The following is a 25,011-nucleotide window of genomic DNA, read 5'->3' as shown; positions in this document are numbered from 1 at the left end:
AGCTGCATTAAAGCCCCAGGACAGAAGACTGTCTCCTGGAGCACTTCCTCCCCAGTTGCTAAGGATACCTCCTCTGCTGGGGGATGGGTGAGTGGCATTGCCTTGCAGTGTAGCACTGGCAGTCTTCAGCATTTCAGACCACAGTGTATCCGCAGGTTTTCATCCCAGCGTCCTGTGCTGGGCCCTCAATACCCCCGTTCTGTTGCTCATGCCCTTCTTGTTTTAGTGTCTTTCCTTTAGACAGCTGCTGGTTTTTAATTGATTGTTTCTTGATTCTGCTTACATGTAGCCTCATTTCCTTTAGACTCATAAAAAACATGAAATTGCAGCTTGTTTGGAATCTCTCCTGCTCTTTGTAAGGCACCAGAGTGAGATATGCTCAACAGGAAATCAGGCTACCAGCCTTTATTCAATAAGAAAAATGATGTCTCAACAAATAAATGAGAAACAAGACCATTTGGAGTCATTCAGTGACTGCACTGAATGTCTGTTTGTTAAATATTGCAGTTTCTAGTATTAAACTTTTTTTTTTTTTTTTTTTGTTAACGGTAATAGCTACCATTTAGTCAGCTCTTTGGGCCCGAATTCTCCTTGATGCTTTTCACATTGCCCTATTTAATTCTCGAAGCACTAATACTATTGTCTCTCACTTTATGGCTCAGAGATATTTTAATAAACAGAGAGCCAAGATTTAAATCAAGGATAACAGACTATGGTGTCTGCTCTTCATACCTGGCCATACTGAGCCATCTTTGATGATAAATAACATGTTGTCCCTGGCACTCTGTCCATACAGTTTAGCCGTGAGGTAAATATTGGACTCTTGCTTTCTATAGCCTGGAAAACAGGACAATAGAAGGACTAAAGGCAACAGTGCAATTCTTTTCTGGCCCAGTGCTGTACTTTGGAAGACTTGCTTTACCTCCTTTATTTTAAGGCAATAAAAAATGGAATCACTGAGAGACAGTGTTCACTGCTGCTTTGACTGTGGACTTAGACTCTCCAGAGTCAGCCAGTTCTGATACAGAGTCCATAGTTTAAGCATTGTGAAGATGGCTCTAGCAACCTGACGTAGTCCCATATCTGAGATGACTACAATATGCCATTTGCCATCTAAAAATGGCAAATCTTCATGCTCCTTGGGGTTTCAGTTGTACCATTTACCTGGTCTCAGCCATTTTATAACTTCATTTATTCATAATTCCTCAACATAAATCCAAACAAATGGCTTGAAAATGAACAGTTGAAACAACTGGGAAAACCTTAGCAGAAGTGCAACTCTGAAAAATGACTAACAAGTAAAATCTAAGCACCCAAGCCCAGTGGAAATAAATGGAAGCAAACATGCAAGAGGCCATACATCCTACCATCTTGGGCACCTTCCCAAGAACTTCTGTTCTCACTTCGCATACAATATAGATGTTTGACTAGTTTTCAAGTCTACAGAGATTGAATTTAAGGAAGAACAGACTTCCAGAGAAACCACAGTCAGGGAAGAAAAAGAGTGATGGCAATAGACAGAATGTCTAGTGGGCCAAGGAGCTCAGATCTCATTTATAGAGGATGCTTAGTTCCAAAAAGGGACCAATGTAGCACATTCAAAATAATAACTGAGCAGTACGTACACACAGATTCAAAGGTAAGTATTTGTAGAGCAAGCATTTTTTTTTAAATGCTTATAACAGATGGTTAGAAAGAAAGGAAATGAGAAAAGGAAAGAAGAAAGAAAACCTTGGGATTAAAAGGCATAAACCTTGGACAATCCAGAACATTTAGCTAAACAAAATGTACATCCACTTAGCTGAGGGTTCATTGTTCTGTGAGACTCTTCTGTTCAGAGAGGTTTTTCCTCTAGCTTTATAAGTGACTTTCATGCTACAGTGCTTTGCATATAATAGCATGAACAATAGAAGTGCCAAGTTTTCAGTGTGATGAATAAAACTAATAACCAGAATACAGGTCAAATTCTGCAACAACAAATACTGCTATTATAAAAATCACTTAGGCATCTCTAAGCCTCTGTCGATTGCCCATTTATTTCAGGCAATAGTCATTACAACAAAATCAGGAGTATAATAAAAAGAAGCTAGACCCTCTCTGCAAATTGAGTGTAACACAATTTAACCTGTAATAACAGATTTTCATTTCTATTTCTCCAAGTCTGTACCACAAGAAGAATCAACCTTATGTCAACACAATATCAGCCTAGAAAACTGTTGGCTAGTTATAGGAGAAGAATTCAGAAGCAAAGTGAACATGGAGTCAGAAAGCATTCCCTCCCTACAGAACTTTTGTCTGCAGAGCCATTTCTGACCTATGTTGGAGCCATCAAGCAAAGGGTAGTTGACTTATAATCCCGAAGGAGTGCACAGGCTAAGGCCTAGATTGAAGATTCAGTTCATTTCTCATAGGTCATTGCCTGGAGTAACCTAGCCCCGATTTGATGACCCAAAACTTTTTTTTTTCAAATGCAGGACACTCAAGTGGAACTGTCTATCCTTCCAGTGAATACTGCATGTTATCGAATCAGTGCTGCATTGGTTATGTATAGAAAGAGTTCTGTTAAGCAGCTTCACATGTTTGTGCACCAGCAAGGATTTTCCATACCTAGCCTTTTGTTGTTGGTTACAATCAAAATTTTGTCTTTTACTATAATGTTGTCAACCAACCCATCTTCCTTCTACTTAAATATTTTTCATCATTTCTTTGCAACCAACATTCTATATACCTTTTGTAGAAGAGTAAATCATGATGCTTCAGAACCATACAGTCAGCAACAGGAATGCAGAGAGATGGAAAATGCCCATGTTTTCCCAATGATAATTCTTGTCTCAGGAATTCCCAGATTCATAACCTTCTCCAAAAAAGTCTATAAGTCTGGGTGCCACTCAGCTTGCAGAGGTGGTTTCTACAAACCTCAAGGTAAGATGGGTCTGCAGGCATGTCACTACAGGAAATTGTTTGCTTCCCTAAACCGGGGCACTTTAAAACATTCCTGTGCCCCAGGCCAGGAAATCAGGTTCAAAGAGGCTGACCCCTCTGCATGACTTTGAGAACATTAGGTCCAAGGATGTAGCTGATGACTACATGCTATTTTATTGTAACATCAAAATGTTAGGGATGTTAACTGAAAGCAGCTTAAGTTTTTTCAATACCTATTAAGAGACCTTCTATACCAGGTGTAGGCTCTATCCTAGAATTAAATTCAACCCATTCCAAGAGGCCAAAACCACCATAGAAGACTATACTTAACGGTGAGAGTGGGAGGGAGGGTGGTTTTGGGTCTAAATGACAAACCACTGATGGCAGTGAAGTGGGCATGTACTCCTGTTAAAATGGGCAGCAGATTGTTATAAACTATAGTTGCCTATTGTAGTACAAAAGACCTAAACTTATTCCTCCTCATTTAACTGTATTTTGGTTCCCATTACCAAAGCTGTGTTTCCTACCCTTACAGCCTTTAATTCCCATATTCTACTCTATGACATTTACTTCTTTGGTTTCTACCCTTAGTTCTTCTATTCAACTCTCTTGTTCTATGAGATTCATTTCTTTTAATTTCTAAGTTTAGTTCCTATATTCTACTGTTTTTCTACAAGATTCACTTTTTTTTTTTTTTTTTTTAGTGTAGAATACAGGTACGGTTTATTTGAGAAGTAAGACACACTGACAGGAGGTGTGAGGGACAAGAGTCAAAGGCCCAACATCCCAATCTACATGCATTATTTCTAACATCTCTGATACAAACAACAGTTCTTGAAAGTGCAGGTGGTTGACTGGCTTGTTCGTTTTGATTTTTTCAAGAGGGAGCAATGGGCTGTCAGAAAGCACCCTGACCTATAGTAATCCTATATGTTGGGTTAAGCTCCTGAAACCAGGTTTAGAGATTTTATATAAGGATCTTCCTGGCAGTTCATAACATTATATCTCCTCCCTGACTAAAGTATAGAAAAGTTCCCAGGCCAGAGTCAACCCCCATCTGAGAGACTGGAGTTCAGAGCCATAATTCTTTTGAACTATTGCAAGCCCAAGATGAGACTCAGTGCAAAAGTATATCCCAAGAATGGATGTGTACTAGCCCCGTGATGGAGAAAGGAGACCAGAGGCCTGAACTAACATAGTAAGCTGTCAGCAGAAAGTATACCATCTAAACCTCTGCTTAGTGCGAGGATGGGTCTGTCTGATCTTCTTTGCAGTTAGGCAATTATTAGGCAGGATGTTAGAATGCTTGGAGGTCACTGGGGCTTGAACAGCCTATAAAGCCAAGAACACTGTCTTAGTTAGGGTTTCTATTGCTGCCATAAAACACAACCAAAAGCAACTTGGGGAGGAGAGGGTTTTATTTCATCCTATAGCGTGTAGATCATCATCCAGGGAAGCAAAGGCAAGAACTCAAGGCAGGAATCTGGAGGCAGGAACTGAAACAGAAGCCATGGAAGAAAGCTTCTTACTAGCTTGTTCATCGAGGCTTTCTCAGCCTGCTTCCTTACAGTACCCAGGACCACAGTGGGAGGGGCCTCCCTTATCAATCATTAATCAAGAATGTTTTCTATAGACTAGCGCTGGGTAGCATTTTTCTCAGTTAAGATTTCTTCTTCCTAAATGACTCTAGCTTGTATCCATTGGAACAGAAGTACCAGTTACTGGTTAGAACACTAAGATTCACTTCTTAACCTGTAGTTCCTCTATTCTACCCTCTTATTCTGCAAGGTTGATGTCTTTAGTTTTTTACCTACAAGTGAGAAGACAGTTTTTATTCTCTGTCTGAATGCATTTCACTTTACATCATACTTTCCAGTTCCATTCATGGCAGGATGATAGGGGATGCCTCTGAGGTCAAGCCCAGGCTGAACTTACAGAAGCAAGACAAAATGAAGACAAAAACAAAATCCAAACAAAGAAAAAGGAAATGGACAAAAATGAAAGATGATTACTTTGTCAACACTTAAATCAATTCTGTTTGTTAACTGGTAGATTAGAACACATTAATCCTGGAAGATAGTGCATGTCTGCTCTAAGAAAAGGATTCCTGTTGAAATCCTACCTATCCCTTATTTTTCTAAATATACTTGCCTGTCATTTACTAAAATTGCATGCTAAGCCCCCTCCCACATCTGGCAAGAGGACAAGTCATGGAGAAAGAACCAGTCACCTGGGGACTACCACTTGTGGGGTACAGGTGGTGCCCACACAGAATGTTCACTCCATTCTTGAGAGCCAAGCCATAGGCATTCTTTTACACTGTGCTGCTAAAGGCCATCACTGCCCTGGGGAAGACAGTTTCACAGTGACTTGCTTCCTCCTCATTCCTGGCAGGTCTCAGGGACTGCTGCCTTGCCTGGCACATCATCAGCTGGCAGACACCACGGCAGTCAGAAGTGAGCCAGAGTTCAGGCTTCCCCCATCTTTCACCCGCCTACCTCCTTCCTTTACCCCTTCTTCCAATCTCTCCATCTGGAAACAATGAACTTCAAAGATCCCAGACACATATTCTCGGGTTTCAGATGTTTGGGAAATTTCTCAGTTTGGGTCATTGTTCGGTAGTAAGATTTGGCTTGGAGGGGGAGGGGGAAATAGCTAACATCTTTTCACAGAAGAGAAAATAAGGTGTGTGGACCCAATCCTTTGTCAACTCAGCTCCCAAACCACACACATTGCCCAGCTCCAGAGAAGGTATTTCTATTTCCCTTGGGAGGTAGCAGTAGAAACACAAAATCTCTGCTCGTAAAAGCATTCTTTGCTTTCTGTGTTATAAACACAACTAGCATCTGATAATGTGATGTAATTGATTTTGTGTGTGTCCGTAGAGGAGATGGAGGGAATGAAGAGTGATGAAATGAAACAAATTGAGACCTAGCTTTTTTTTGGGCGGGAGGGTTCACAGAGGAGAGGACAGTTAGCAGGAAATGCTGCTTAATGCTACTGTGATGTCTCTAGGAAAAAAAAATAGCATATGTCTTCTGCTTTTGGAAGATGAAGTGAGGCTTGCTCCTGAGGCTGGAAGAAGTAAACAGTCTTGGATCTAGTACTACATCCTTTCCTAACTTAGGAAGCAAACGAGCAATGATATCCAGTGCTGGAACACACAACTGAGCCTTTAAAAAAAAAGTAGCTTTTGATAACTGACAGATGCTGTGGATGGGGTGTGTTCTTACATGAGCCCACACAGCCTTTAGATCCTCCTTCGGGCTGTTACACCTGTTGCAAGAATTTCAGATTATAGTGTGTTTGTTTATTCTTTGTAGTCTTCCTATTGTTGACTGCCGTATTACCAGTGCTAACAGAATTGCTCACCTGATGTAGCTATTCAGACATGTATGGATATATTCTCTTTCTCCAGATATTATATCATGATGCTGATAACTGAAGACACCTGTAACTGAATGTCTAAAACAGGTGGTACTACCAATAGACACCTGTTTGTCCTAGAATAACATGGAAAAGTGTTGAGAAACCTAACTCCTATCCATACTCTCCCACCAACAAACTGTGCAGTCTCCAGTAGCCATGTCTTTCTACATACTCCTAAAATAAAGGTAGAGTCCTCTAAGATGGAGATTTTCCATTCTTTTCCAGCTCTACAATTGTAAAATCGTCGTAAATCTTACCCAGGCTACAGCTAGGGTTCTTATTCTATGTCAACTAAAAACCACATGGGCCTGTTTAAGGGGTCTACCTTACAAATATTCCAAGCAGGCCTCCTTTACCCTAATTTGAGTTTACATCCATTTTCTGTATTAGAAGCCTAAGTGTAAACTTACAAAGATGAGAGTTTGGTCCTGGGCACGGGGCGCACTGGTTGTTTGCCCAGCATGTGCAGTGCCCTACTTGGATTCAAACCCAATAACACAAGAAAAAAAAGGAGAAGGAATTGTTTTTGTCTTGCTTGTAACAGAATTGGCCATTATTCCCATGTCTTTACTAGTATGTTACCCTTGAGCACAGGAGAACCTTCAGACACAAGCTTTGGTGTGACAGGCAGCAGCATGTGGGTGGGAAGTGCTAGAGAAGAGTGTGCACTCAACACCAGAGGAAAATATGTGCACATCAGAAAGAAAAATGGCTCCATGCCCCTCCAGCCTGCTGTTCTTTCAGTATTAGATCAACATTTATTTAAAGGAGAGGGTGGAGGCAGCATGAAGAGCTGGGGTGTGTGTTGCTGGAGCTATGCTGCACCTACATACCACACTCAACACAAAGCTCTAACCCCTTCTTAGAAGACCATTTAGCAGCCATCTGTTGTTAGTCCAGTTTATCCCTCCTGGGGTCTCACCCCACCCTCTTGCAAATGACTCTCAAAGTATTTCTTGCAACCTCATACAACTGTTTCCCTGAAAGGCATTCTTGGAAGTAATTTTTGCCACCTCATTACAATTTAAGTGAAGTGTTTGCATCACCTTTCTTTTACCCCAAGAGGCAAATCGTGTGTGTGTGTGTGTGTGTGTGTGATTGGTAATTCATTTGGGACACCATTCCTCTTATAGAAATGTGTGTAACCTCCCCCTCCAGACCACCACTCCCCCCATGTAGTTATAGGCTGTCTGGTACAGAGTTCATGCCCTTCCATGTAAAAAGAGACACAAGGGTGGCATTTTTCTTACATTATTAGACCCTCTGGAATGTCACAGGAGGATTTAGCAATGCTAAAAAATAAATAGCCCCACTTGCAGGGACAGCTGTCTTTTTCTCTACTCCATTTCTCTCACCCATATCCTTAGACTCCTCCTTCCCTTTATTTCCAGGGGCAGGAAAACATTACCCATTGTAGTTCTTGAATGATAGGCATAAATGAGCAGAGCTGTTGATGGCGTGATACTCGGCTGAGTTGGGTCACACCTCACAAGGGATTTGAAGTTTTTATTTGTATGTGTACATATGTATGAAAGTGTACATTTATGTTTGTATTCATGTTTGTGCAGGAGCACATGGAACTTGGTTTTAGGAATGTACAGCACATGTAGCCTGAAATTGGATGAGCTCACCATTTCATTTTATGATGCCTTTCAAAGCTATGACAGAAAAAAAAACAAGACAGTTCAAGTAGCGTCTACAGAGGTTAAATAAACTACCAGGTTGATTGGATAGTTATGGATAATAGCATTACTGTAGTAAATTATTACTGAGGTATCAAAGCAGGTATTTTGGAAGAGAAAATCAGCAATAGCCAATTATATTCCCAGAAATGTGTTTATTTGAGCTGGAACAATGTCTCAGTGATTAAGAGCACATTCTGCTGTGCCTTTTATTCCCTGTACTGTTAGAAAACTGTGAGCTGTGTGTCCAGGAAACCTAACATTTAGGGCTTCAAGTAGGATTCATATATACCACACAAAGAAACAAACATAATTAAAAATAATAAAAACAGGGCAATGGTGGCACATGCCTTTAATCCCAGCACTTGGGAGGCAGAGGCAGGCAGATTTCTGAGTTCGAGGCCAGCCTGGTCTAAAGAGTGAGTTCCAGGACAGCCAGTGCTACACAGAGAAACCCTGTCTCGAAAAACCAAAATAATAATAATAAAATAACAACAACAACAACAAATACTTGCTGGGCAGCCACATGTTTTTAATCCCAGCACTTGGGAGGAAGAGGCAGGTATCTTCTCTGTGACTTTGAGGTCAGTCAGGTCTAAAGAGCAAGTTCCAAGACAGAGCTACACACAGAGAAACCCTTTCTCAAAAAACCAAAAATAGCTGGGCAGTGGTGGTGCACACCTTTAGTTCCAGCACTTGGGGACACAGAGGCAGGTGGATTTCTGAGTTCAAAGCCATCCTGTTCTACAGAGTGAGTTCCAGGACAGCCAGGGCTACACAGAAAAACCCTGTCTACAAAAACCAAAAAATAAATAAATTAAATAAATAAATAAATAAATAAAATACTTAAACCTCTTTAAAAACTTTGACACGTGCAAGAGTTTTTTGCATAGGAATGATAATGATGTAAATAGGCCTCAGTGGGGAACTGGCTATGACTCTTAGAGTCCACCATATGGAAGAACACGGCAGAATGCCAGGGTGCCTTTCCACTGCCTGCTGACTTGGACAACAACCCTTCCGAAAATCACTTCCTTGTCTCGATTGGCAATCACAGTTTGCCTTTGTGTAATCATGGGACATTCTCTGGGATTGTAATGAAGTGATGATTGTGTTTTCTTGTGAAGAGTGGGTTTGTGTCATTCAAGCCAAACCAGAGACACAAGCCCTGCAGAGAAAAAGAGCAAGAGGTGAAGGCAAAAGATACCTTGGGTCGTGGTACAAATGGTTTTGGGTGGACTAAGTAGATGAAGATCCTGACTTCTGGTCATTGGCAAGCCTCCTTAGCCTGTTCTATTGTGGGGGGCAGTGTGTGAGGCCTCAAGCAGAAAAGGGGTAGGTCATGTCCCCTGCCTCCAGCCCACTTCTCCGGCTTTGGTCTGTTCTTCAGGTTTGTTTTCTGTCCATTATAACATGGAAACAGGTACTGTTATCTGCTTCTACTGTCAACTCATTACAAACGTGTACTGGTGTCTCCAGTTTTCATCAGCCCACAGAGGGGCATCCAGCATGACCTATGCTCTTCAGAAGTTCTTGGGTTCTTGTCCTTGTGCTTCCTTCCCGCAGAATCTTCACAAAAGTGGATCTCATTTTATTCCAGTTACATGAAAGAGGAGGAAACAGTGATTATAAGAATTGCAGTCTTGGTATTCCTTATCCCGCAGACTCTAGTTCCTATTTCCATCCCCCTCATATGTGTCCTTGAATACTGCATTTGCCCTTGACCCTCCATAGTCCCCTTCTATTCATTTGAGAGAGAAAGCTGTTCCTGATGGGGTCAGAATATGCACTGAACAGTGAGTATGAACACATTTGAAAACCCTCAGCACTGCCTATACACTATTAGCATCAGAGCATAAGCTGTGAGGACAGAAACCCAAGCCCAAACCACCCTACTTGGAGACTGGGATCCATAATCCCCTTAACCCCCTCCATTGTAGAAAAATCCCAGCCTTTTCCTCTTGCCCCACGTTAGCATATTTTTGACAAATGCAGGCACTTAGAAATAGAGGTAGTGCTGGGGGGATATCCCAGTGGTGAAAGTGCTTGTCCTGCAAGCTTAAGGACCTAGGTGTGCATCCTAAGCACCCACATAAAATGTTTAGCAAGGTCACTCATCCGTAACTCCAGCACTGGAAGGGAGCAGAAGCTGGAGGGCCAATCCCTGGCCCTCTTTCACCAGTCAGCCTAGCTGATAGAGCAAGCTTCATATTTAGTGGAAAGACTCAGAATCAAAAAAGTCGGTGGGAGCTGCAGAGATGGCTCCAAAGGAAGAACACTCTGTGGAAGACACAGGTTTAATTCCCAGGATCCTGTAACTGCCCGTAACTTCTGGGAGAACTCTACAGATTTATGCATTTAGTGCACATGAAAACACCACAAACATGTACAAATACAATGATTTTTTTCAAAATGAACAATTGGGGAAGATTCCCAACATTCTCCACAGGTACCCACACATAGACACAGAAGGAGGAGCCCCAAACATCTGACACCTCAGCTCTTTGATCTCTAGCTAGCCAATATATCCATTAATAGGAATTGGAGTGTTCCCTTATACAGTACCATTCTAGGCCAGCAGGGGTCTGCCATTGGTTGCTTTTAGTCAAAAAAAAAAAAAAAAAAAAAAAAAAAAAAAAAAAAGAACTTGAAACTAAGGGGCATGGCTCCACAGAACAGAACTTTCAGAGATATAAATCATGAATGCATATTTGTCAGATTGAATAGTTTAGTCCAACCCACAGAACAATTGTTTTCATCCACAATGAAGTGCTTGCCTTAATCTAGTTTTTTTTTTTTTTTTTTTTTTTTTTTTTTTTTTTTTTTTTTTTTTTTTTTTTTTTTTATTTACCCAGAAGATATATTCATAAGGAAACCTAAGTTTGGATCATCCGAGTGGGGCATGGTGGCTCACGCCTGTAATCCTAGCACTTGGGAGGCAGAGGCAGGCGGATTTCTGAGTTTAAGGCCAGCCTGGTCTACAGAGTGAGTTCCAGGTTGGCCAGGGCTACACAGAGAAACCCTGTCTTCAAAAAAAAAAAAAAAGCTTGGATCATCCGGTTTCTTTCAGAAACAAGTTGGTTTCTGAAGATACCAAAGGACCAAAGATGGTATCATAAAAGAACAGTCTGCAAGGAGAGATTAGATTTAGATGCCTCTAATTTATAGACTCCTCTTTAAAAAAAAATAGTTTATAGTGATTCTAGATTATTCGTAGGGGAAGTGCTCACACATAACATGTAAAACAGAGGCTGATGTCAGAGTCTTCCTCAGTGCCTTGACCTTATTTTCTGGAGACGGGGACTCCCACTGAATTTTGGGCTCAAAGGTTTAGCTAAACTGGTGGGCCAGCAACCTCCAGGGGTCCTCCTTCCCAGCACTAGGATTGCAGGCGCACACACCCACACACTGGTCTATTTTAAATTTTCACATGGCTGCTGATGGTCAAACTCTAGTCTTCATGTTTGTGCTGCATGCATTTTACCTACTGCACCATGCCTCCGTGCCCTCTGGAGCATCCTGAAGATTGATTTTCAAACTACATTCTCCACCATTTTCACCCCCTGAAATATATTCTTGCTGTGCACAATTATTATAACAATTACTGCTAAACAGCTCAGTATAGTGCTTCCCAGTTTTTAAAGGCCTTTCCTACGCATTACCTCATCTTGTCCATTTTTATAAGAGGTTAATTATTAGTTTCATTTTATGGCCAATGAAACTGAGCCTCAGGCAAATGAGGAGAGTTGCCTGAAATCCCACTACTAATAGTGACAAAGTTGGCAATTTTCCATGCTGATAAGATAAAATCCATAGGTATTACATGATTTTAGGGTGTGCAAACATTTATGTAAAACAGGCTTATTATGAGTTGTACTTTTTTCAGCAATTAGCCTGATTTTACTTATTAGCACCTATTTATATCTTGTTGCCATGCTAAACAGCAAGGCTGTCATCTCTTTAAATTGTGGAGTGCTTGATTTTTGCTAAGTGTTCATCCCTTCTCTTCACACAAACTCTCTACACTCTGCTCTTTGGAGAGATTGCAGAAAGTGGCAAGGATCCAATATACCCACATCCAAACGCTCTCCCTGTCTTTTGTCTGACAGGGAAAACCAAACTTCTTCATTACAATTTAAAGAGCTAGGTATGACTACTTCTAGATAAGATGGGATGAAGGCCAGCTTGCCGAGGTGCTCATGACTACCCTACCATGTTCCCGCTCACTGTGGACACTGACTACAGATAGCCTCTAGCCATCCAAGGAGCTTTCAGGTCTTCATGCCTTCGATGTTAGGATCCAGGATGGTTGTAGATACTAAATGAAATGGAACTTGGTATTGCACCCAGGAGAATCAGAGATTCATGTTACAGGTTTTAAAAGTCAAATGCAATATGAATTCAAATGAATTTTGTAGATGACTCCATGACTTTGATGCCAGCCACACTGAGCTGCTCATGTTGCCTTAAAAATCTCACTTCATTCTCTCCTCTTCTTTTTATTAGAGGTTCATTGCCTCCACATAGGATAAGGAAAGGCACCTTGAACCTGGCTGGCTGTGGCTACTCACACACCAGACCTGGTTGTGATGATCTGCCAAAGCCCCAGTGTTGATCCTTTTAGGAAGAGAACCAACTGTGCAGCAGTATATTGTAAGACATCTCTGCAACAGGCACTTAGGGACGCTTGTCAGGGGCCTGCTCCTCCTTCTTGAAATACTGGTTTCAGGGACCTTGATAACTCGACAGCCTGAGTCCCTAGCTCCAGAGGCTTACCTAACGGGTCTTGAGAAAGTCTTGCCTCTTATCCTTAGTAGTTCTTCTAGAGGTAAACATGTGACCTGTGAGGGCTTCTAGAAAAACCTCACACATCCAAAAAGCTGTGATAGGGCCCAGTTTTCTCCTTTTCCCAAACAGCACCAGCCTTTCACTTTGTCACCTAAAGAGGAAGTGCTCCCCATAGCTGCAAAGGAAAAGACTGTACAGCCTGCATGCACAGCTCTTCAGCTCCAACCCTCGCAGCAGCTCTGCTGGAGAAGTCTGGCTAAGGCCTATCAGCAGATGAAGAAACCAAAGCAGAGAAAAATCTAGAGCAAATAACCCATAAATGACTGTACCAGCTCCGTTTGCCTCCCAAACCTCAAGTGTTCTTTGTCTCACTGATCTCACCCTTGTCTGGAGAGGAAGGGACTACAGTGTGTTCTGCTCTGTAGCTCTGTCTTTACACAAGTCACTCAGTAGACTCACCTACCTAGAGCCAACCTTCTGTTTTCCACCTGCTCTGCCAATCTCAGGCAAGTTCCACCGCTGGAATTCCTTTTTGATCTTAAGTGTTCTACAAAGGTCCATGTGTTAAAGGCTAACCCCAGAGTAGCATTCTTGGGAATCAGTGGAGCCTAAGGTAGGTGGGGCTGTAGGGAAGGGCCTGGGGTCATTAGAGGTATACCCACAAATGGGATGGTGAGACCCTGGCCCCTTATTGTTTCACTCCTGGCCATGAGATACGCAGTTTTGCACTGCTGTACTTTCCCACCATATGCTGCCTTACCCCAGGAACCAAAACAACCAGCCATGGACTATAACCTCCAAAACTGCAAGCCAGGATAGATAGACCTTTGCTGTTTATAAGGTGACTGTCTCCATTATTTTTTATAGTCATAGAAAGCTATAATCTCTGAAGTTTGATCCATTCTCCAAAGCCCAGCTCTAGATGAGTTCCGGCTCTTTCCAGGAAATGCACTGGATCTATAGCACATACCAAGCTCTTAGGTGAACTTTAGAACTCATCATTGATGCCCTAAGTTTGGCAACTCTCAAGTCTGTACCTTCTTGGGAGCTTTAACAACATTTAACTCTTGTCACTGACCCTTAGACCTTTCAAGTGTCTAATTCTGGACATCAGAGGATCCTTCCTTCCTTCCTTCCTTCCTTCCTTCCTTCCTTCCTTCCTTCCTTCCCTCTTTCCTCCTGGATATTCCTTTGGTGTTCCTTTGTTCCTCCCTGTGCTCTGTGAGCCGACCCAATCTCTCCCTCTTCCTAAGCACAATAGTTTTTCCATACTAGATCTTGGCTGTTGTGACTGTCCTGGAACTTGCAGCCTTTCTTCTTGGCTATCCAGTAGCCTATCAGTTGCTAGATGGCCTGGAGGAAAGGCTGTGGTTTGTCTCAGTTCCACATCATCACAGCACCCTTTATTGTGCCTGGCTCATTAGAGACAGCCTGTGCAATGGAATGGGTGGATGGATTTCCTTTAGCTGTAAGAATACCTTCTGCTCAAATGGATTTCCCAAAAATGTAGTATATCACAGTATAGCAAAGTCTCACCTGATTACCAGTCTCTCTCATTATAATGGCTAATCTTATCAACTTGCCAGGATCTAGCATCACCTCTTAGCATATTTAGCATGTTAGTTAGGTTAATTGAAATGGGAAAACACACTGCAAATGTGGGAAGTACCATTTCATGGGCTGAGGAACTTCTGGACTGTTTAAAAAGGAGAAAGTTGGCTGAGCACTAAGAATTCAGCACTCTGCTTCCTACTGTAGAGGCTGTGTGACCAGTCATTTCAGATCTGTGCCAGGAGACTTCCCTTTATCGTGGACAGTACCCTGAACTGTGAATCAAAAGAAACCCTTTCTCCCTTGAGTTGTTTTGTTACAACTTGTACAAGTTGGCAAAGGCATTTGTCACAGCAATAAGGTAAGTGACTTACACGTGCAAATGTTCTAGGTACTATTTTGATGAGAGTGAGACTGTGCACACCACTCACAGTCCCTACACACACACAGAAGCTGTGATGTGCTTCAGATAGCATGCTCACTCCTGGATTCTAACCGAGACTTAGCCACAAACTGTCCGGACTTGGAGTGGAGACTTCTATAAGATAATTGAAATTCACAAACGCCTCAATTACACTGACAACTCTGACCTTCTCTCCTGAGTTGGTGTTAATAAGTTAGAAATAGAAGACACTGGCATTTGGCCTCATCTCCCTACATTCAGTCACACCCCCAGCCAACCAATAGTGGAAAATCAAGTATTTAAAAGGCACAGAAAGATGGAACAAAGCTCACCTTCTAAGTTTCAGCAATAATGACCTGAAAGTATCCCTGTGTTAAGAAAGCCCACCTGGAGAAACAGCGGCCAAGCATACAGGCACTGAAAGCCAACAGACTAGAGGTCAAGCGTAGGCTCTAGTACTTTTTGTCTGGGGGACACTGATACTTAGTGGGTTCCAAGCCTCTCAAATCCTGAGCTCCTAGTCTGTAAAATCTACCTTTCAGGGATTTTAGACTTGCGTTATGTGTGAAGACACTCCAGAAAGCATGCCTCTGAGGAAGCACAGACTGAAGTCCCTTCTGCTAGAATCTGATCTAACACCACCTCTCTAGTCTCTCCTGCCCCATAAGAAAAAGCACAGAGAGAAACAGCACAGTGAACCCCACCCGCACTACATTCCTCCTCTGGGGCTCTCTGACTTTCCACAGACCCTAAGTCTAACTCACAGTGCATTTTTGGACAGTATTTATTGAGGTCTGAATTCCAGCACCATCCAGGATCCCTAGACCCCAACCTTGCCCTGATAGTCCCAGCTTTAGCACTCAGGTCCTTTGTCTTGAGCAGAGGACATTTGCTCATCTTCATTCTGCTCCCTCACAGCCTTCAGTCCTGGCTGGTTTGACTTCCCTGTACCTTAAGAATTTGAGAGAAATCTCAACACAATCTTGGCCACTGGAATAACAAAAGGACAGGCATGGGACATTCCACCACAGAGATCCTACCCACATATGGTTCTTCCACCATGAAGCTGACCAGCCCTCCTTGAAAAGGAAATGGTTTGAAAGGTAAAGTGTCTTCCTTGAAAGCCTGAGGACCTGAGTTAAGTTCTCAGGATCTATGGGGGAAACAATGGCAGCCGCAGTGGCTCACACTTGTAAAGCTAGCACTGGGTGGCAGAGAGGAAACCTGAGGCCTACTGGCCAAAACTTGTCAAGTCAGTGAGCTCCAGGACTCAGAGAGACTGTTTCAAAATCTAACGTGGATGTGGACTACTCCCAAGGAACAACAGTAAGGTCGCCATTTTGCCTCCACACTCGTAGATACATGTATACATGTGCACCTAAGAACACACACACACCAGTAGAGTGCACCAATTGCAAAAGAGCCAGCATCAGACAGAATAAGAACTTACTCTCTCCACCAGCTCAGCAAAATGCCCACAGGAAAGAAGGTAAAGGGGAAGAAGGTGGTCCCAGCCACTACCATCATCAAGAAACTGAAGGCCAAAAAGGTGGTCAGTCCTTTGTTTGAGAAAAGGCCCAAGAACTTCGGCATTGGGCAGGACATCCAGCCTAATCTAACACACTTCATGCAATGGCCCCACTACATCAGGCTGCAGTGGCAAAGAGCCATCCTCTGTAAGCGGCTCAAAGTCCCTCCTGGCCAATTCACCCAGGCCCTGGCCACACAAACAGCGACTCAGCTGCTTAAGCTTGCCCACAAGTACAGGCCAGAGACAAAGCAGGAGAAGAAGCAAAGGCTACTGGCCTGTGCTGAGAAGAAAGCCGCTGGCAAAGGGGACGTCCCAACTAAGAGACCACCTGTCCTCTGAGGAGTCAACACAGTCACCGCCTCGGTGGAGAACAAGAAGGCTCAGCTGGTGGTGATTGCCCATGGTGTAGACTCCATTGAGCAGGTGGTTTTCCTGCTGGCCCTTTGTCAAAAGATGGGGGTGCCCTACTGCATCATCAAGGGAAAGGCCAGGCCAGGGCGCCTGGTCCACAGGAAGACATGCGCCACTGTTGCCTTCACACAGGTTAACTCGGAAGACAGGGGTGCTCTGGCTAAGCTGGTGGAAGCTATTAGAACCAATAACAATGACAGACGAGATCCACTGCCACTGGGGAGACAATGTCCTGGGTCCTAAGTCTGTGACTAGCTTTGCCAAGCTGGAAAAAGCAAAGGCTAAAGAACTCACCATTAACCTGGGTTAAATGTACACTAAGTTTTCTGTACATAAATATAATTACAAAATTATTTAAAAATAAGAAAGAGCAACTTATACTCAGCCTTAGTACTTGGGACAATAGAGAGTGGTGTCAGTGGCAAGGGTTAGAACAAATCTCCTATCTAACAGAAGCAGCTCTCTCTCAGTTTCAGACAACAGCTGTGTGTTGGCTTAAGATTTCCAGACCTCAAGTTTTTCACAGGTGTCAGATAGCCAGGATTTTATGTGTAAACATGCTGTCTGGGAAGGTTAATCTCTTAAAGGTTCTTTAGAAATTCTGGAGGGGGTGTCAAAATCAGTTTGTAGCATTTGAAGGGCAGACACTGGATTCAAAGTATTTGGCCTTTGCAGCTAGGTAGTCTGAATGCTATTTCTATGTTTAACAAGGCATTGAGAATCTCTGAACCTCGATTATACTAGTAAGATGAAAATGATGGGTTTCCTGGAAGGTTTGTGATGTATACATTTAACAAAGAGTCTGGCACACAGCAAGCACTCAATAAATGATACTGAGCCTATCTCAAATTCAGCCCAACTGCCAACCCTGGTCTCTTTCCCCTCTAAAAGTGATTCCCCATCTGGAATTTAACTTTCAATCCTGTACTTCACAGAGTTCATTCTGCTGTCCAGAGACAGCTCTTGCCCACACTGATATCATTGTTCCCCAGGTCCCAGTCCCAAAAAGTCATCCCCCACTTTAGGACCATGAGGAAGCTCTGCTTCTGACTAGGTGGCTCTAAACAAAGGCGCTTGAGTCCCTCCCAAGCTTGCCAGTGTAAGAACAACCCCCAGAACTAGGAAAGCAAGCTATTGAAACACTAGTCTATCATGGAAGGGCAAAGCCCAGGGGCGGCCTGCCACAGTTCAGATCTGGAATGTTCCAGAAAGGCCCACATGTTGAAGGTTTGGTTCCCAGCATTGACACTAATAAGAGGATCCTTCAAAGATGGGCCTAGTTAGAAGTTCCTAGTCATATGGGGCATGCCCTAGAAAGGAACGTTTGTACCTAGGACACCCCCTCCCTAGGCATCCCCCTCAGTTTGCTTCCCAGATGCCACCAGGGAAGCAGTTTCCTTCCCCTCACCCCTCACACACACACACACATACACACATCCCGCGATGCACGGGTTTTACAGCATGGGAAAAAGCCTGGGCTAACCATAGACTGAAACCTCAGACACTGTGATAAGTGAGCCTTCTCTAGTTGACTATCTATGAGATTTTGTTACAGAAATACAAAAGTAACACACTAGCCAGGCATGGTGGCTCACACCCTTAACCTCAGGGAGGCAGAAGCAGGTGGATCTCTGTGAGTTCGAGGCCAGCCAGGGCTATGTAGAGAGACCCTGTTTCAAAACAAGAAAACAAACAAAAAGCAAAGCAAAACTAGCACAGAGTCAAGTAGAAAGATGAGTATGCTGGGCATGTGGTTCAGTGTCAGTCCCCAGCATGGCATAGACCACATAGTGGTGTATTCCTGTAACCCTGGCGACCAGGAGGTAGAAGATGGAGGATCAGAAACTCAAGATCATCCTTAGCTACATAGTGAGTTCAAGGTTGGCCTGAAAACATATGGCCATTCAAAATGCAACAGACAGACAGACAGACAGACAGGTGAAAGAGGAAAAGGGAGGAGGAGGGGGAGGAAGAGGGATGGAAAGAGGAGAGGAGGAGGAGGTGGTGGAGACAAGAATGGAGGAAGGGAAAAGAGCAGAAGAGATAAGAGAGAAATTTCCCTCTGTCCTCAGAAGATCCAGTGGCATAAAAATGACAAAAGCAAATCCTGGAGAAAAATCAGACATGTACTGATTTGTTGGAGACCACCACAGTGTCATTAGCTCACCTGCCCAGCAGATGCCATTTTTCTGCAGGAGAGGCAGGTGGGTACCATCAAGGGAGTAGCTAATGATTCTGGAGGGAGGAGCTGAATTGGGTTAGAGAACACATAATGGCCTCAGACCACATTTGGTCCATCGAATGGACAACAGTTTGCACATTATTTTCTGAGGGACTGAAACAGAGGGCAAATGTCCCTGGCAGACACTTGTCCAGGTGTACTGACAGACCAAGTCTTTTTCTCTGTAGCTAATGACATTGCAGTAGGAAGACTGGAGGCCACATAGTTCTTGTTTGGAAAAATCTAGTGAGGATGAGAAGCAGTTGAGGAAGGTGTCTGTCAGGGCTGGGATAGGGAGTGTCAGAGCGGTAGGAATCTGAAGTCACACTTCTCCAAAAGACTTTCCATTTCTGTCTGAAAAAAGTGTTCAACATACCAAAAAGAGAAAAAAAAAGTCACCTTGTTTTAGAAGTATCATTCTTTGAAGGTCCAAAGAATGTGACAGAGTTGGGAGGTGGCAGAGGGGTGGCACAGAACGTCTGCATCCTGTCCAGGCTCCTTCCTACTTGTGGCCATCTCTGTGATGCTTAGTTTCTGAGGCTTCCTTGCATGGGTCTGACTAAATCCTGGATTAGTGTTAATCCGGGTTCATCTCCTTCCCCTCGCCTCTCTCCAAGGGGAAGGTTAACAGGTGAACCTCTGGTCAAGTGGTTGTCTCCCTGGCAACCAGCCTTCCCTAGGGACTTTCCAAAACTCACCTTATTACCATAAATTCAAGGGGGTCTAAAGGTTTATTATTCTCTATTATTCTCTAGTCTCATCTTTATTCCTCTGATAACTTCAGAAATTCTGGAAGTTTTGGTGATTGGTGAGTTCTGTGCTAAGAGAGGGACAAGGACTGAAGCTGTTTCATGTTGTAAATTATAACACCATGTCCCTTTACCCCACTTTATGCCCTGGAGTCTGAAACCCTAGGACTACATCACCCAGCAGGCCCCTTTCCTCTTCTAGGTTCCTTTGCCCTAAGCAAAGGGGAAGTCCCAAATGTTGATTCAAACGTGGGAGGAAAAGAGCTGGAACTGTTTGGTCATTCTGCTCCTTCTAAGTATGACAGCTCTGCTCATTCCACAGCCAGCCCGACAGGGCTACAGCTCTTAATCTCCCTCCTCCCTCCCCCTACCCCACGTTGTTCTGTTTGGTTGGTTTTGTTCTTCTGGGTTTGGGAGGGACAGGATCTTGTGTGCACAGCTGATAAAAACCCAGCTCCTCCATATGAGCCCCAAAGGACATCCTCACCCCACACTGGGTCGCTTAGTCTGCCATACCTCTGCTCTTTTCCGTCGCCCTCATCACGGCTCCCTGTGGGACGATGACATGACGCTCAGGTAGCAGATGGCTTTTTGCCTCCCAGCCTCAGGTGCAGAAACCACTTGAACAGTGTAATTGGAATTCACCTGAGATCATCAGCATCTCAGTCTCCCCTCCCAGCTGCCAGAAAGCCCAACTATCCAGTGTATCCCTCACTGCCTGAGAGCACAGTCCACCGAGGTCCAAGCACACGGATGGGAAATGAGTTTGCTATGTATCTGTGGCCAGGTGCTCAACCAGGTTGTGAACCAAAGACCTGATCAAGATCAAGAGAGCCGTGCTTGTGCATTCGTGAGTTTCTGGTCCATAGGATTATGTTCAGGAATGTTCTAGACAGATATCATCTTTGTAAGCCATCAGGAGACCAACTGACTGACCAATGATGTAATGGCTTTAAGGGTCCAGGGGTGTTTATGTGGGACTGCAGAAATGTTTATTTGTTTGTTTTCAGCCAACAGAGTGGGTCAGACCCAAGTCCAATCCAGTTATTAACCACCTCGAAGTCAAGTGGCTATGGGGACAGCTTAAACCCTCAATTCAGGCTGTCATTGGAAACCATCACTTCCCTATAGACTGACAGTCTCTACTGGTTCATAAACCTTCATCTCTTTTTGCCCTTGCCTTTGCTTGTTTATAGCAAAGAGGTATTGCTTGAAGACCATTGTATAATTGGGAGAGCAACTGATTCTTTTAAGTGTGCCAGAGAAGAGAGATAGCAAAAACAAAAACAAAAAACCAAGCGAACCCTGGGTTTTATGATACCTCCCTGCTGCATCAGCCATGGGCTGTGCAACTCTAGGTTTGTATGACTAAGTTGCTCTTTGTTTAAGCTATTGCCAAATATTTGGTTATTATGTACATTCAAAAGAATTTATATCTGGAGGATTCCTTCAAGATCGGTTCTATTTATTCCCTTAAACCAAGGCACAGAAAGGGAAATTCTTTGTCCCAGTCACATGAGGCCAACATGAGTTCCCATCTCCTAGCCTCAGTCCAGGCTTGTAATCCACACTGTGCAGAGAGTTGCAAATTCTGTGTATTTCAGCTGTTTGTGTGAACACAGGTCTTTGAATATAGAAGTCATCTGAGCGATGCTTGAACCCCTAAAAGAAAGCAGACTATTGGAGTGCCCATGTGGTTGTCCTGATTAACTACACACTGCGAGGCTTCAGACGTGGGGAGGGAGGAGCGTCAAGTGTACGCATGATGACATCAGTGAGAAAAAATGCAGCTCTGTGCCTCTTCTGTGTCTGGAGCATGAAGTTTTTATGGGTCATGCTAATTACATCTCTGAAGGTATATTCTTGTGAAGGTCGTAAAGTCTAAGGCAGAAGATTCAGCCCAATCCCTGACCCAAACTCCTCCTCCTTGTCTCTCTGTCCTTCTCACCCACAGTGTGTGCCCATGTACACACACACACACACACACACACACTAATGAGATGCTACTGTTAGTGATTCACTACCTCAGGAGGTAATTACTTTCTTCCTGAGAATGCAGAGAGAAATGAAAGCCAGAGAAAGGGAGTCTCTGGGACCCTAAAAATAGATTTATTAGCCCTATTGGCAACTATAATGGAATGAATGTTTATCCATCCCCAAATTCATATTACCATGCTAGCCCCCAAGATAGAATGGGGATGCGGCATGCTTACAGAAGGGACCTTGGTGAGCTCCCTGAGTCCCCATGTCCCCTCACCCCACCCCTGTGAAGACACAGCATGGCCTTGTGTCATCAGGAAGTGAGCCCTCACCAGACAGGGACTCAGGGACAGCTCCTGAACTGGCAGGCAAGAGAAGCAGTGCAAAGCAAAGGGAAACTAACATTTTCTAATCCAATGATTATTTTAGTGAGCGCAAGACATGGCTTCCTATTCAGTGGGAACGGTAACCTCAGCACCCACAGAGCAGCTGACACCTCTGATCAGTCCTGCTGATGCACCCAAAGGACCTCATCTATTTGAATCTTCACAACAAAAATTCAAGGAGGTCTGTCCCTTTATTGACAGGAAAACCAACTCTTGGACATGAGAAGTGCTCAAAGCCAAAGAGCAGGGCAGGGGCAGGACGGGAGCCCGGGTCAGGCTCCCTCCAAATCCTGTTATCATCCTAAAGCTAACTAACAGGTTGTCAGCCTTATGAACTCAACTCTCCCACATCCAGTTCCCCAGTTCTCTGGAATGTGACTTTCCACCGCATCCATCAACCACCAGCCAATCTCCTCCCAGGTGCAGGGAACGAACGGTGCTTCACCAGGCAGCTTTCGGAAATGCTGAGCCAAAAAAAAAAAAAAAAAAAAAAAAAAAAAACCAATAACGTCATAATTCACAGGAGTGGAAAGCAGCTCCAGGGGTGGGGGGTGGGGTCTCTCTGGCTTCCCTTTCTCTTTGGAATAAACTGTAATTGGAAGAGCTGGTAAAGGGCCTTCTTTTGGTGAACGAAGCCAATCAATACATGCCACTTTAAATTCTCCTTCCTGCCTTACTCCCAGCCAGGCGGACTGGAGAAAATGCAAGTGCTTGAGACCTGAGATTACCAGACTAGATTTCTTAATGGAGTGATTTTTTTTCCTGTAGTGTTTCTGAGAGCCAGGCTGCCTGGAGCAGTAGCTGCTCCCCCAGACAGGGAAGGACTCATCTCGAACTTCCTGGCTGCCCGTCCATGGGTCACTGGAAGAGACTGCTGCTCTGACAGGGGCCGGGCCCACCCCTCGCAGCTATCGTCAGTATTAATCAGTCACAAGAGCAGATTCTAGAGCAGTGGCATTTATTCTAGGACACACATACCCATATACAAAACCTGCAACCTTTGATTCCTAAAATCCTGGAAGGGCTGTGTCAACTCTGTTGGAGTATGGGCGGTTGGGATTCCATCTTGTGGAATTCCAGCTTGTCTGCAGAGCCTCATTTTTTCTGCTATAAGTCCAGCTTATAATTAGCAAGCATCCACACTCCTGTGAGCCACACACCCTCCATCCCCTCGGCCCTTTCCATTCCTTGTTACCCCCCCTTGCCTCTCCTTCATCTTACAGGGGTGAAGAAAGGCCCCCTACTCTCTCCTTGCCCACTCCTCTCGTCCTGCCTCTCCGAAGTTCCCCTCAGAGAGCCAGGATTCAGATTCTGGAATTCTTCCATTTTCTATCCCCTGATGGATCCCTGTCAATCAGACTCCCCTGCTTGCTTCTCTTAGGATGGATCGACTTAGCCCAGGCCAGGCAAGGGTGGATGATAGGAACCCAGAGGACCGTGACAGCAGGACCACAAATTCTTGCTACTTAGTGTCCTCACACTGAGACCCTGGAAGAATGGGGCCATGCCACAGGTCCATAGTCTGATGTCGGAGGCACAGCAGACTTGCAGGTTTCCTCATGTGTCAGGTAGAGAGAGCTGCCTTGAAGGTGTGTAATGAGCATGAAATACTGGAGAGAAGGTGTTGCAGGAGGTCAAGAGTCCTGCAGAGTGGATCACCAACCCACGAGAGGCTCACTGGCTAACTTCCTTCCCAGCTGGCTTCTTCTTTCAGCCCCACCCCACCCAGCCACAGAAACCCCCTCTGGTATCTTTGCTTTCACTCCTACCTCACCTCAGACCCCTCTAGACAGGAATGCCCAGTAGTCTCTCCAAACCCACTATTCCACAAGGTCTGTTCTCTTATCAAAACTCCAACCATTCATTTTATCCCTGGGGGCCAAGGGCATAATTCCAAGACTGACCCAGCAGTATAACCTGCTCCCCTCTGAATTCGAGATTGGTTCACAGGCTGAGATGCCACCGCAGTCACATGGTCTATAGCAAAAGGATGACTGTCAGTGGAGTGGGGCGGGGTTAATGGAAAGGAGTGGAATCTTGTTCAGTGAATATCAGAATAATTTAGAACTCGGAAGCATGGGAAGAATTTAGCAACAGCTAGAAAGAAACATGCCTCTTACTCCTACCACCATAAGGGGTGACTCTGAGGGGTAACATAAAAGTTGGGAAATGTATTTCCCTTGCAGTCTCCAAAGAGGAGCCTGGTCTGGCCAAGATTCTAGACTGTGAGACTCTCAGGAAAAACTGGGTGAGTGCCCCCCCCCGCCCCCCCCCCCGAACTTCAGAACTACAGAACAATGAGATAAATGGGTATTTTAAACTGCTAAGTCTGTGGTGATTTGTTACACCACAATAGAAAATAAACAGCTATTACAAGGATTTAAAGCATCTTCATTCACCTGCTTCCCTGACCTACTTCTGAAACACGGACTTTGGAATGATTTGGAAATTCAAATCCAGATTCAACCACTTATTGGCAAATTACCCAACATCTGTTTTTTTATTCCTCATCTACATATATAGGACAATTCTAGAATATTTCTCCTGAAAGTGTTTGGAAGAATTTAGGGGCATAATATGGTAACGTAGTATTAGATACTGTACAGAGAATACTAGTACAGTGTCCAACACTAATTATCCACAAGAGTAACATTTTGGTATTTTCTTTACACTCTTATTATAAACTCCAAGGATTCTTCCCTAAAGTTAATTGGGTTTATTTATTAACCTAGTATCTTTGTTACTCTTCTATTGCTATGATAAAATCACCCAAACCAAGGCAACTTCTAAAACAAAGTGTTTATTTGGGGTTTAGAGTGGCCCAGAGTTGGAGTCTGTGACTGTCACGGCAGGAAGCATGACCAGGCAGGCAGGCAGGCACTGCAGGAGCAGTGGTTCTGTCACAACCACAAGACAGAGAGAGCTAACCGAGAATGGCAGGAGCTTTTGAAACCTCAA

General features: G+C 44.0%; 1 pseudogene; it reads left to right on the top strand.

The window, feature by feature from the left end:
• The first annotated feature begins 16,246 nt into the window (after window positions 1–16,246).
• Window positions 16,247–17,027, top strand: LOC127684459 (60S ribosomal protein L7a-like; annotated as a pseudogene).
• Window positions 17,028–25,011: the final 7,984 nt, after the last annotated feature.

The sequence above is a fragment of the Apodemus sylvaticus genome, chromosome 5, assembly GCF_947179515.1.
Source record: "Apodemus sylvaticus chromosome 5, mApoSyl1.1, whole genome shotgun sequence".
Lineage (NCBI taxonomy): Eukaryota > Metazoa > Chordata > Mammalia > Rodentia > Muridae > Apodemus > Apodemus sylvaticus.
The sequence above is the reverse complement of the archived record's forward strand: the minus strand, read 5'-3'. Positions and strand labels throughout refer to the sequence as shown.